The following is a 12,816-nucleotide window of genomic DNA, read 5'->3' as shown; positions in this document are numbered from 1 at the left end:
AAAGTCCTGATGAAGCGGCGCCTGTGCACCCACGTGACGCCCCATGCTCAGATGATCTCGATACTGGGCTTGACGCACTGCTGTTGACATTTTGAAATTTTTAATGCTTTTTGAACAAGGGCCCAGGCCTAGTACCCCGAGCACTGCACATTCTACAGACAGTGAGGAAGCAGAAGTCTGAGGAAGCCTAAAATCAAATGCAAACTTGGGGGCTGGCATTGTGGCGTAGCGGGTAAAGCCACCGCCTGCAATGCCGGCATCCCATAAGGCCACCAGTTCGAGTCCTGGCTGCTCCGCAGCTCTCTGCGATGGCCTGGGAAAGCAGTGGAAGGTGGCCTAAGTCCACGGGGGAGACTCAGAAGAAGCTCCTGGCTCTTGGCTTTGGATTGGTGCAGCTCCAGCCATTGCAGCCATCTGGGAAGTGAACCAGCGGATGAAAGACCTCTTTCTCTCTCTCTGCCTCTGCCTCTCTGTAACTCTGCCTTTCAAATAAATTAATAAGTCTTTAAAGAAAATGCAAACGTGTACTCCCAGGTTAACAAAGGCATCCCCTCTTCAACTTTCGAGTTACAGAAATCTTCAGAGAACTCCGGGACATTCTTCTCTCTCTCTCTCTGCCAATGGCAACATCTCACTTCAAAGTGTCTTCTTTCAGGAATGAGTAGACAGTATCCTTTGTGTAACAGCTTCTTACTTTTGTGTGCATCCTAGATGTTTAGAAAAGTGGCCTCTTTACTGCTCCGTTGGTCTGCAGTTATTAGGATTCCAGCTACCAACTCTTTTATTTTTTAATGGCTTATCTATTTATTTGAAAGGCAGAGTTACAGAGAGAGATGGAGAGAGATCTTTCACCTTTCCCACTCACTCCTTAAATGGCTGCAACAGCCAGGGCTGGGTCCCACTGAGGCCAGGAGCTCCGGAGCCCCACCAGGTCTCCCACGTGGGCGCAGGGGCCCAAGCACGTGGGCCTCCCTCCACTGCTTTCCCAGGCCATAGCAGGGAGCTGGATCAGAAGTGGAGCACCGGGACTCATGCCGGTGCCCATGTGGCTTAACCTGCTACGCCACAGCGCCCACCCCGACTCTTCCTTGTGCAGCAGAACTTTAAACAGTGGTGTACTCTGCCTCTCTGTTTCTTCTCGCATCATCTCTCAGAGTTTTACTCACAAAGCTGAGTGGAGTTCATTGCTGTCTCTTTCTGGAGCGTCCTTGTCTGAGCTCCCTACCTCCTACCTCTGTGGACACTCCTCGGGCCATCGCTGCCGCCTCCTTTCTCCCTGGCTTCTGAGACGCAGGCCCAGTCTTTCTCACTCACAGTTCTCACCCAGACTCATCAGGCATTCAAATGAAAACTCCAAGGCCGGCGCCGCGGCTCACTTGGCTAATCCTCCGCCTGTAGCGCCAGCACCCCGGGTTCTAGTCCCTGTTGGGGCACTGGTTCTGTCCCGGTTGCTCTTCTTCCAGTCTAGCTCTCTGCTGTGGCCCGGGAAGGCAGTAGAGGATGGCCCAAGTGCTTGGGCCCTGCACCCGCATGGGAGACCAGGAGGATCGGCGCAGCACTGGCCGTAGCAGCCATTTGGGGGGTGAACCAACAGAAGGAAGACCTTTCTCTCTGTCTCTCTCTCTCTCACTGTCTAACTCTGTCAAAGAAAACAAAAACAAACAGAAAAACAAAACTCCAAACACCATCTCTTAAGTGAGTTAGACAGGTGCACCCAGCTACCTCATCACTTTCAACCAACATGATCTCATTTCCTAAACCAAAGTTAAAGGCAGAAAAATATCATAAAGAGAATTCTAATTGCACTAATAGTATTTGCTTGGCATATTTGCCATTTGATGCCCAAGAACTGCTAGAAGCAACCTGCTTTTTTTTCTGAACTGAATTTCAGGTTACTCTTCCACTTTGAGAACACCAGGAAAAATCCGAGACTCATTTTTCTTCCATTTCCACATGAAATGCACATTTTCCAATTACATTTTCTGTTTCTATGTTATTTCCAGTCATCTGTAGCTTTCTACATGTCAAATTAAATTTTATTTTAAAATACCTCGTGAATCCAATCAACTTAAAAAATTTTATGAAAGTCATCTTTTTTTTTCCCTCTCTCCATGCTTATTCTTTTAAATTAAAGCCAGGAGGAAACTAATCCATTTATGTATGTGAAGCTTATTCCAATGTCAGTACTCCAACCTGACCCTCTAAGTTGACAACTTAGAGTAATGAGAAAGTATTATTCAAAAAATATACAAGTAACAATTCAGCAATCTGGGCTGACATGAGAGTGTTGCTCAGTGCCCCAGGAGCTCTGCCCAGCACCACTGTCCACGTGTGATGAACAGTTAGCTAGAATTTCTGACCAACTAGAAAGAAGAATTTTTCCACCCAGTCAGTTTCTTAGGTAGACCAGAAGTAGGTTACAGCAGACGTGTTTTCTGGGAAGTCAGTGATGGTTCTTTATGAGCACTTTGGTCTGATTAACTACTGTGTGCGAGCAGTGAGTGATCAAACTGCTGACCAGCAGAACATCCAGAAAGGGATCCTGGAAAACAAAGAAAAAGAAAAACAGAATACATAAAAGGGGATGAGAAACACAGTGGTCTGTAATAAAGGGGAAAGACCAAGGGGTCCCTCAGCCCCAAGTGGGGCTCCTCCAAGCCCAGAGCCGACTCCTTCTGGTCCTCCTTGGCTGTGACTATGAGAGCAGGCAGAGGGTGATTCATCTACCAGAGACAATGGGAGCAGGGGCTCTGTAGCCGTGGAAATCCAATTGGTGAAGACAATGTAACCAGCGCAACCGCATTTTGTCTCTTGTGCTGGACCCAGAGATAGCCATCTGTGAAAATGCAAAAACTGGAGACGTTCCTATCAGAGAATGTGATACTCATCTGTGTGCATCCTCACAGTTAGTTGTCAAGGTGCCCTTATACAAATAGACAATGTCAGGATTGGATATTTTACATATGGTTTTATATGTGCTGTTCTGGAGGTCATAACTATGTTGTAAATAGCTTTTATGAGTATGTCGTAGGTGATTTTACATTTTTCCATGTATTGCAATAGAGAATTGAGAAGAGTGTAAGCTTCAACTGACTCCACTCTAACCAGATAATGAATCCAATATCACGTATTTGATTCTTCTCCCTTGTGAGATAATTGTGTTACTCCCATCTTTCACTGCATGCAAGTGTGTCACAGTGACCTCTGTTCCTAACTTAAATTTTTAAAGATTTATTTATTTATTTGAAAGTCAGAGAAGGAGAAGCACAGAGAGAGAGAGAGGTCTTCCATCTGATGGTTCACTCCCCAGATGGCTGCATCGGCCAGAGCTGCACCAATCCGAAGCCAGGAGCCAGAAGCTTCTTCCAGGTCTCCCATGTGAGTGCAGGGTCCCAAAGTCTTTGGCCATCTTCCACTGCCCCAGGCCACAGCAGCGAGCTGGATCGGAAGTGGAGCAGCCGGGACTTGAAACAGCCCCCATACAGGATGCAGGCGCCACAGGCTGCAGCTTTACCTGCTATGCTACAGCGCCGGCCCCTGTTCCCAACTTCTGGAAACTTCTTTGTCTATTTCTTTGAATCAATTTGGACTAAAATGGTAGAAATATTTTCAGAGCCCATGCTGAGAATTTTTCTTCATCACATTTGGAAAATTTTACATGCCCAATAGTCACACAAGTAAATGGGCAAAATACACATTTGACTATCTTTTTTCAATTTGGTAGATGAAGTTGATGCCTCATTTTTATTTTATTCTTTAAAATTTTTTATTTTAAAGATTTATTTTATTTATTTGAAAGACAGAGATCTTTCATCCACTGGTTCACTCCCCAGAGGGCTGCAATGGCTGGAGCTGAGCCAATCCAAAGCCAGGATCCAGGAGCTTCTTCCAAGTCTCCCACACAGGTGCAGGGTCCCAAGCACTTGGGCCATCCTCTACTGCTTTCCTGAGCACATTAGCAAGGAGCTGGATTGGAGCAGCTGGGACTGGAACTGGTTCCCATATGAGATGCCGGTGCTGCAGGCTGCATCTCTAACCTGCTGTACCAGGGCTCTGGCCCCTCTTTCCATTTTGTTTTCAAAGCTAGTTTTCACGTTTGTTATCTATTTCAGGTCTCTTCCGCTGAACAGTCCTTCAATCATCTTGTATTTGAAGATTTTCTTTTTCTTTAACACTCTATGCATTTAACATCACTCACATCTTGGCTGGATAAAGTACTTCTACTGTAGGACCTCAGTGAACTATGGGAGCTCAGTGGCCAGCAGCCCAGCTGCCAGGAATCAGCCTAGCACAGCTTCTGACCTCTTGCCTGAAATACAGGAGCACAAACCTAGGCCCCTTTCTGTGGTCTTGGCTCCTTTCATGCTGCCATTCATTTCATGCTCATTCGCTGGCCTCTGCAGAGGGTGCACATCTCATTACAGGGATTTGTACATAAGACCGATGGAAGAGCATCTGGGATCCAGGTCACATAGCCAGATACGGCCTGTTATACAAGCATACTGCACTCCATCCCTGACAGATGCTGCAAACATGCAGCTCCTTCCACTGTACTTGCTTGCTTGAAGTATGGGAGGTGGCTTGCGTCTTCATGAATGAAATGAGGAGGCTGGCTTCTGTTTCTGGAAACAGGGTGCACTAGGCATTCTGAAGCTACTCCCACTACACAATACCCAAAAAAGCTGGGCAAAAATAAACAGCTTTAAAATGCATAGCTGAGCTCACATGAAAGTACAGAACTTCCAAGGGCCAAAAATAAAGAGAAAATAGAAATCCATTTGGTTGGTTTGGGTTGGGGAAGGTGTTAGTAGAGCGTGCGTGTCTTGGCAACTGTGACCCAAGGGGCTTGCATTTTAGTGGTCGTAGAAAAAAGTCCTCAGGGCTCGCAAGAGAAGGTGATGAAATGACTCCCCTCCCCCCAGTAAAGCCAGTCCGATGGATTGACTCTGTCCTTGGTGAATGGTATGGGAAATATCCACTCACCCAGCCAAGAGATAACAAAGATTTCTTATTCTGGGCTCTTGATGGGAAAAACTCTTCCTTTAAAAATACAACAGTATTTCTGCCAGGAAGGTCTAGCTTGATGTTACTATTCCTGGGTTCCCACGGTGAAAGCAATCAACAGCAGCAGCCCCGTAGCCCCCGTCTGGCACCACTTCTAAGCACCCAACACCTTCTGGAAGGGACACAGATTTTGACCCAGGACACTCAGGATTTTCACAGATAAAGCCCTACAGATCACAAACTCCCCGTCTATAGTCACAGATCACAAAAAGAACCATCCACCATGTGCAAGAGTCAGCAGAAAACACAAAGGGTAGATTCAGATGCTAGGATAATAGGACGCTGACTGCGAAACCAGCCTAGCTGAGATGACTAACAGCACAATAGGAACCAGAAAATAAATCCAATACTTTACAGAAATATCATGGAAATTCCAGCAGTAAGAATGATGTTCGTTAAAAGTAAAAGCTTAAGGGGCAAGTTCAAGTGAGAAGTTAAACCAGATACAGCCAGAATGTAAACTTTAAGCAGCTACACAAAGACTTTTTTACCAAGTTAATACCGTGTTGGATATAAGGAAATGCTGCTCTGATATAATCCAGTGAGAACGCTTGCTGCTTGGGAACTGTGAGAAGCTGACATCACAGGAGAGAACGAGATCGCCCTAAAGGTTTGGGTAAGAAAGTTCCCAGGGTTTTTGTTGGCAGATAAGGAGGGTAAGATGTAAATACTGTAGCCAAACTACAGTTCCAGCTACAAATTCATTGCACGTTTTCTGGATATTTATGCTGACCATTAAAAAGCTACACCCCATTAGCTCTGCAGCGTTGCAGAGACAGCTCGTGTCCTGGGCTGTGGGCTTTCTGGGCTTCTAAAGCAGCACAGACCCTTGTCCAGGCCCCACAGCATTCTCCACGTGAGTTTGAGCTGGTGTATGAAACCTCCAGGCTGGGCTCAACAAGAAAGAGCACACCAACTGTGTCTTCCTTCGGGCTGGAAAGCGGACATGGCACGAGAAGTACTGGCCCGTGAAGACCAGAACAATCGCCCAGCCATGGCCCGCAGGTCCCTGATGACCTGGTGGAGCAGTTACCTGATTATCATGGGAGAAAGAGATACTTGGATGCTTAGGCTGCTCTAAGTCTGGATCACAGATGAGCCCTTATGGCAGAAGTTGGTACCTGAAAGTGCAGTGTTGCATTCTGCACTCATTGGAATCCAGCTGGCCAGACTGATGTCATTGGCCTAGAGGAATCGGTTTGGACACAGCTTCTGGTGGGTAGAAAGATGACGACCCTCGTTATGCAGGGACAAAGCACTTGAAGGTATGGTCACGCTCAGTGTCTTGGAAGAGAGAATGCATGCCTGGCCCAACACTGGGGGAAATGGTCAGAAAATTCAGAGTGTTGTGTTCTGGCAGATGTTGGCACTTTGAGCAAAGTCCTCATGAGAGGCAGATATAAACCAGAGCCGGCCAGACGTCAGGCAAAAATAGCCAGCCGGGAGCAGCTCTGCCCTGTTGGGTTCTCTCGGAGGAACTTGTTCATGGCCCGTTTAGCCAGCTTGCCTGGGTGCAGTGCCTTCTTGGGACGTTGCAAGTTGGATGGAGCCAAACCTTCACCTTGACGTGAAGTGTTGCTGAGAGCTGGCCCTGAGGAGACCTCGAAGGCAGAAGGTAGGGCTGGCCAATCCCGTCTTCCTCAACCTCTGCCTACCAGGCAATGGGAGGTGGGAGATCAGAACGAGGGCATTTCCTGCCCCCGGGGTGCTGCACAAGAGATACCAAGTTCAGATGCTGGATTTCGCATTCAGTCGTCACCTGCCAAGTTGTTAAGGAAACTGTGCTAGCAAAGAAGCCACATGGTGACCCTGAGTGAGGTCGTGCTGGGTGACTCCTGCCACCCTGCTGGAGGTGCGCGATAAAGGCTGTGCTGAGGGACCACGCAGGATCCTGGACGAGGCCCTCCATCCAGACAGCTCTGCCAGGGCTGCCTGCTGCCACGCCCAGGGAGCCGACCACACCACCAGGGCGAGGACTCGTCACGACTCACCAGATATTTTCCTAAACGGAAGTTTCTGTTCGCACTCCTGCCTATCAGATCTGATGGGTGGCCTGGAAATGGGTCTTTCAGTTTGTGGTTGCTAGACTGGTAGGAGCCAGCATGGACCTGGCTGGAGAACACTGGGTATCGTAGGGAGGTATCGGTGGATGCAGTAGCGACATGAGACATGGGGACGCCACCTGGGGTAGGGCTGGGTGGGCCAATTATGTGAGAAGACTGATGGCCACAGACCTTTGGGTGGGCAGCCCGGAGGGTCATCCAAGGCAAAAAATTCTAGCATGCCGACCAAGGGAGATAAAGCAGTGAACAGGAGGTAGGGACCAGACATCAGGTGCAGCTCTGCCCCCAGCTGTGTCTTTAAAGCCAAGAAAGTCTGGATCATTCCCTGCTCAGTGTCTGCATCTGTATGATGAGGCTAAGGAGCAGTACTCTCTAAAACCCCTTCTAGCTCTCAAATCCCAGCTTGGCATTAACAAAGTCATTAATGTTTCAGCTTCATCGTCTGCAATTAGTCATTCTCGCCTTCCGCTCCCTCTGCTTGAAGACCTCAGGAACGTAAGTCATTCCACACGTGCAATGCAAGCGCTTAGAAGTGAAGTTTGCTTTTGGGGATGAAATAAAGTGAGAGTGCAGGCGTGTTTGTCAGTTCACGTTAGCATCTGAGTGCAGGAAGGTCCTGATGCATATGCGCAGAAGGCAGCAAGTGCGCTTTTCACTCTGCTGCTGCCTTCACCTGGTCCCAGAATTACGGAGGAAAAAAAAAAAAGACAAGGCACGCTTTGGAACCCAATGGGCTTTCCGTTTTTCTAATTCAAAATAGGGTAAAGGATGTTTTCTTATCCATTTTCCTCAATGGAGGGAAGTCCAGGGCACTGCCGTCTCCGTGGTTGGGCCATGGCCCAGAGACGAGACGTAGGGAGCTCCTTGCCTCCCCTCTGGCTGCTCACCAGGAGGGGAAATGGGTCCAGGCTGTTAGCCTCTGCCCCACTTGTCCCAAATATGATCAGGCCGTCTGACCCCGGTCTTTGAACTTGCCTGTTTCCCCCTGGTCTGGGGCAGCGTTCTGTGAAATCCTGTAAACTTCTGCTCCTTCTGTGCCTGGTCCGAAGGGACAGACGATGGCTGCTTCTGAGGTGGCATCGCCCTCTGAGCAGCTGCATTCCCTGTGACCTGAACAAAACTCAGCCCTGTGTTTCAGTGCAGGTTTCCTTTATACGCGTGAGCTGGGACGAATGAGTCGCTGTCCAGTGCAAGCGAGCTCCTAACACTAGGTTGTGTTGTTCTCCAAGTGAGGGCAGTCTATCCAAACCCTTGGTATGTCGGTCACATTTTTAAATAGTCGGAAACAATCTAGCCCAGCAGTGTAGTTAGCGGCTCTTTGAATTTTCTTTCTATCAGTAAACACTTCTGAGCACCTTGTACCCAGCAGTCGGTATACCAAGCACTGTGAATGCCCAGGACAAAACACCATCTCTGTTTTGTCTGCAGAGTGGGCGTTCCTGAAAACCATTTTCCACCCAGTGCCCGAGGCCACAGACTGCAGGAAGGGGATCAGGAGAGGGGGCGTGCGTGAGCGTCTCTGTGGATGCTGACTTGCTCCCAGGAGACACTGTAGAGGCTGCTTGCTGCTGGGCTTCCAGTGGCCCTCGAAGGGTGGTCCTCGGGCCCCAAAGCAGTGGAGGCGGCTGAAGCCGCGGCGTTCCAGGCCCTGTGCAGGACAGCCTGGGTCAGAAATGCAGGCGGCTGAAGCACATCAGCCTGAATTTACCAAGCTCTCCTGGTGGTTTTACAGCTTGCTCACGTTGGAGAATCAGTGGCCGAGAGCAGGAATGGGCACATGGTGCCCAGGGGCCGAATCTGGTCTGATTTTGTAAATAAATGGCAATTGGAATACAATTCATTTATGTGCAGTCTAGACTCGCAGCAAGACTGAGCCATCCACCCTCAGGCCTTTCCAGGAGGAAGCTGCCAACCCCTGGCATCACACACGGAGTCAAAAGCCAGCAATGCTACCATCCAGTCCCATCAATGCCTTCTAACTATGTGACGGTGGGGGAAACCACCCCACTGCTCTGGGCCTCAGTGTGCCCATCCATAAAGTGGAGGCAGTGATAGCCCCAGCACAGACAATGTGAGAGGGCACTAGGTTAATATTTTAATACCAGGACCTGGCAAGCAGGCAATATTCTAGCCACATTCGCTGCCTACAGGTGGAAGACACGTGGCAAGGCTCTCTGGCTGCTTCCCTGGGCCTCTGAGACGTCTGACTCCACTGTGCCACCAGCGCAGGTGGATGACTCTCATGCAATGTTCATGCATCCTGAGAGGCTCTAAGGGGATGAAAGAGAAGAGAGCCCAGCCTGCTCGGATTGGGGAGCAACGCTGAAGATGGTGGAGGCTGGGAGGTGCCGTAGAATTTCCCGGGTGCAGGCCTGTTCCTCACCTACCCGCGATCCTGACGTATTTCCTCAGGGTGAGTTGTGGTGGGTGAAGGTGAAAACAAGATTATTGTAGCTCAGTGCTGGCAGGGTGGAAGGATCCTGTCTGTGCTAGTTCAGCTGGGTACTTGGGGAGGGCGGGGTGAGCAGTGATCCAGGGTCCTGATATTACCCAGTGGGGACTTCCTCCTCAGGTCATACCCCATGGAGGGCCCTGCCACCACGTACAAAGCCATAAAAGCTGATCTTGGCAGAAGAGCACAGGGGGTTGGTCGGGAAGGGAGAGAAACCAATAACATAGGCAGTCCCTATAGTAATACATTTGAAAATGAACATTTTTGCAGAAGATATTACTGATAAGCAAAATACTTTATAAAACTGACTAATAATACTTGATGTTTTGTGATTCTTCGAGCAAGATAAGCAAATATGAATATTCTTTAGTGATTGCATAAGATTCTGAATAGAGAAATATATCTCGCAATACAGTCCAGAATGGAACAGGTTGCTGTTCCAGACTCTTAGAGGTGGACAGGAAGCCATAGCCAGGCCCTACTGTGCATGGAGATCCATGCTGGCTCTTCGTTCTCTTCGATGAGTTCTTTCTTGGGAACATCAGAACCACTCATGCTTTATAGAGAGCTGAGCTCTAATACTGACTTGGTCTGAGGGCCACGGTTCTTAACTGCAATCGTGTTTCTGACTGACCTGGGGTGCTTTTTCAAAATCACAGCTCTGGGTGCTAATGTCTGGATGCCATGGTTCACTAGGTGTGGGGTCACCCTTGGCTTTTACATGTGGAAAAACTCCCCGGATACTCCTGATTCGTCATGCTGGTTACAGGTTATCGCCATCTCCTCTGAGGAGGTGCCAGAGATTAACATCGAATTCCACGGTGTCGTTGTTGAAGTCTACTGTGTTGAAACTTGTCTCAGCGCTTTGGTACAGTGGAAAGAATATAGAGTTGGGTTCCTCTGGTTGCCAGTTTAGGATTTACCTCACCGAGATTCATCCTCTCTGAACCATGTGTTAAAATCCCTGTACAATGACTCGGTGCCTGGCTGTCTGCTGCCTCTCCCCAGTCACCTGCCTCTTGAAGACTTCAGCATCCATTCTGATCACACACTGAAGATGCTGCCATCTCTTCTGAGATCCATCTGTCTTCCCCTTCAGCAAACATTAACTCTACCCCCGCCACCCTGCCATGGAGACACCTCAGCCCAGCAGGCTCCATTGCAGTGGTTCCTCCAACCCCCCGACACCATCCTCATTTTTGTCCCTGTCCCCCTCAGTTAGCTTACATCGTATGATCTCCCTTAAAGCCGTGTCCTGGCAAACATCCTCATCTCCTTGGATGTCTCAGCTGGATGTCTTGCAGCTGTCTGGAGGAAGCTGCCTTCTGGTCGGGGCCAGTCATCTGTCTTATCCTCCCTTGCATTGGAGGAAACCCCACAAGGTACTGCTGGGCTCATCTTAGAATGATGACTGAGCTTCAACTGGCATTGCATCAGCACAGAGATTCTGGCGTGCTTCCCCAGGAAGGGTGCTTGCTTGATTTCCAAGATGCCAGTTTCTGACTTTTATGCCCCCTCTCTCTGTACCCCTGCAAACCTGGCCTGATACTTCATTAGGAAGACAGCAGTTCTGGGAGAGTGGGTCTCTTTATGCACCAACAATGATCCCATTCCTGCCTGTGCCTGGTCGCCCCCTGGTCCTCCCTCTATGACAATTCTAGGAGGGCCCTGCTCTCTCTAAACACGAATCCTAGGACCTCTTACCTTCCCAAGGCCCTTGTTCCAGGGATTATCTTAGGACAGGATTATCCCTGTCCATGGAGGTGTGGCAGCCAAAGGAAAACCCTGCTCCCAATGACCCACTTTAGAAAGCAGCGCTCTGTGCGCCCGTCCTTCCTGCCACTACCCTTTTCTTTGTTTCTCTTCAGGATGAAACAGCGCTAATGAGCTTCCTCTGCCTGCTGTCTGCACTTCCTTCCTTCCCATTAACCCTCTTATTGAATTAGGAAAACTTTTCAGCATACAGAAAGGGATAATCATCTGATGCAACCCACCCAACAAGCTCTGTTTGATCCTAATGCTTTGCAGTTTGCTCCCTAGCTTATTTTTTATTTTTTAAAATTTTTTAACAGGCAGAGTGGACAGTGAGAGAGAGACAGAGAGAAAGGTCTTCCTTTTCTGTTGGTTCACTCCCCAATGGTCACTGCAGCTGGTGCACTGTGGCTGGCACACCGTGCTGATCCAAAGCCAGGAGCCAGGTGCTTCTCCTGGTCTCCCATGGGGTGCAGGGCCCAAGGACTTGGGCCGTCCTCCACTGCACTCCCGGGCCATAGCAGAGAGCTGGACAGGAAGAGGGGCAGCTGGGACAGAATCCGGCGCCCCGACCGGGACTAGAACCCGGTGGGCCGGCGCCGCAGGCAAAGGATTAGCCTATTGAGCCGCGACACCGGCCTATTTTTTATTTTAATGAAAACAGAATCACAGGAAAAGTTAGTGGCCCTCATCTATATTTCCTCTTTCCTCCTACCCCCTTCCTTCCTGGAGGTAAAAACCCTGAATTTGATATCGAGCATTTCTGTGCTAACTACTGTATGTGTACCCGTACAGTAGGTAGACAGGATTTTTCGGTTTAAATGCTTTGCATAAACTGGGAGTCTGATGCATGTCCCCTCTGCATCCAGTGTGTGGGATGCACATTCCCAATGAGCTTTCCCAGGTGAGCAGTCTAATTTACGCCTCTTGTGCTCCCCTTGCCAACGTTTGGTCAGAGCTGATGCGGTCAGACTTTTCATTATCGTCACTGTGGTTGATATGAAATGGTGCCTCTTTGTTTGAATTGAATTTCCATGATTATCCAGAAGGTTCTATTATGTTCTTATGGTTATTGGCCATTGAGCTTCCCGCTTCATTTGCACAGCACATGTGCCTACTGCTTTGTCCTTTCTAGGGGCTCCGTAGGAGCTGGAAAATATGTGCTGCCCACCAGTTTTGGTTATTTGTATGCACTGAGAATTCCTCTAGGCCGGGCTTGCTTTTAAGTTGTATATGGTCATATGGAAACTCTGAACTTTAATGTATTTCTCTGTATTGATTTTTTTCCCTTCATGGATGGTCTGTATATCTTAATAACTGCTTCGCTACCCAGAGGTCATTCAGACAGCTTATTTATATGTTTCTCTAAGTGTGTTCATGTTTTCTTCCCCACATTTGCCTTAATCTGCTTTGAAATTATTTCAATGAATGGCTTGAGGGAGGTATCTAACTCCATATCTCTACCTCTGGGTGGTCAACTATTGA

The sequence above is a fragment of the Lepus europaeus genome, chromosome 15 (assembly GCF_033115175.1).
Source record: "Lepus europaeus isolate LE1 chromosome 15, mLepTim1.pri, whole genome shotgun sequence".
NCBI classification, from domain to species: Eukaryota; Metazoa; Chordata; class Mammalia; order Lagomorpha; family Leporidae; genus Lepus; species Lepus europaeus.
This window is presented reverse-complemented; position numbering follows the sequence as displayed.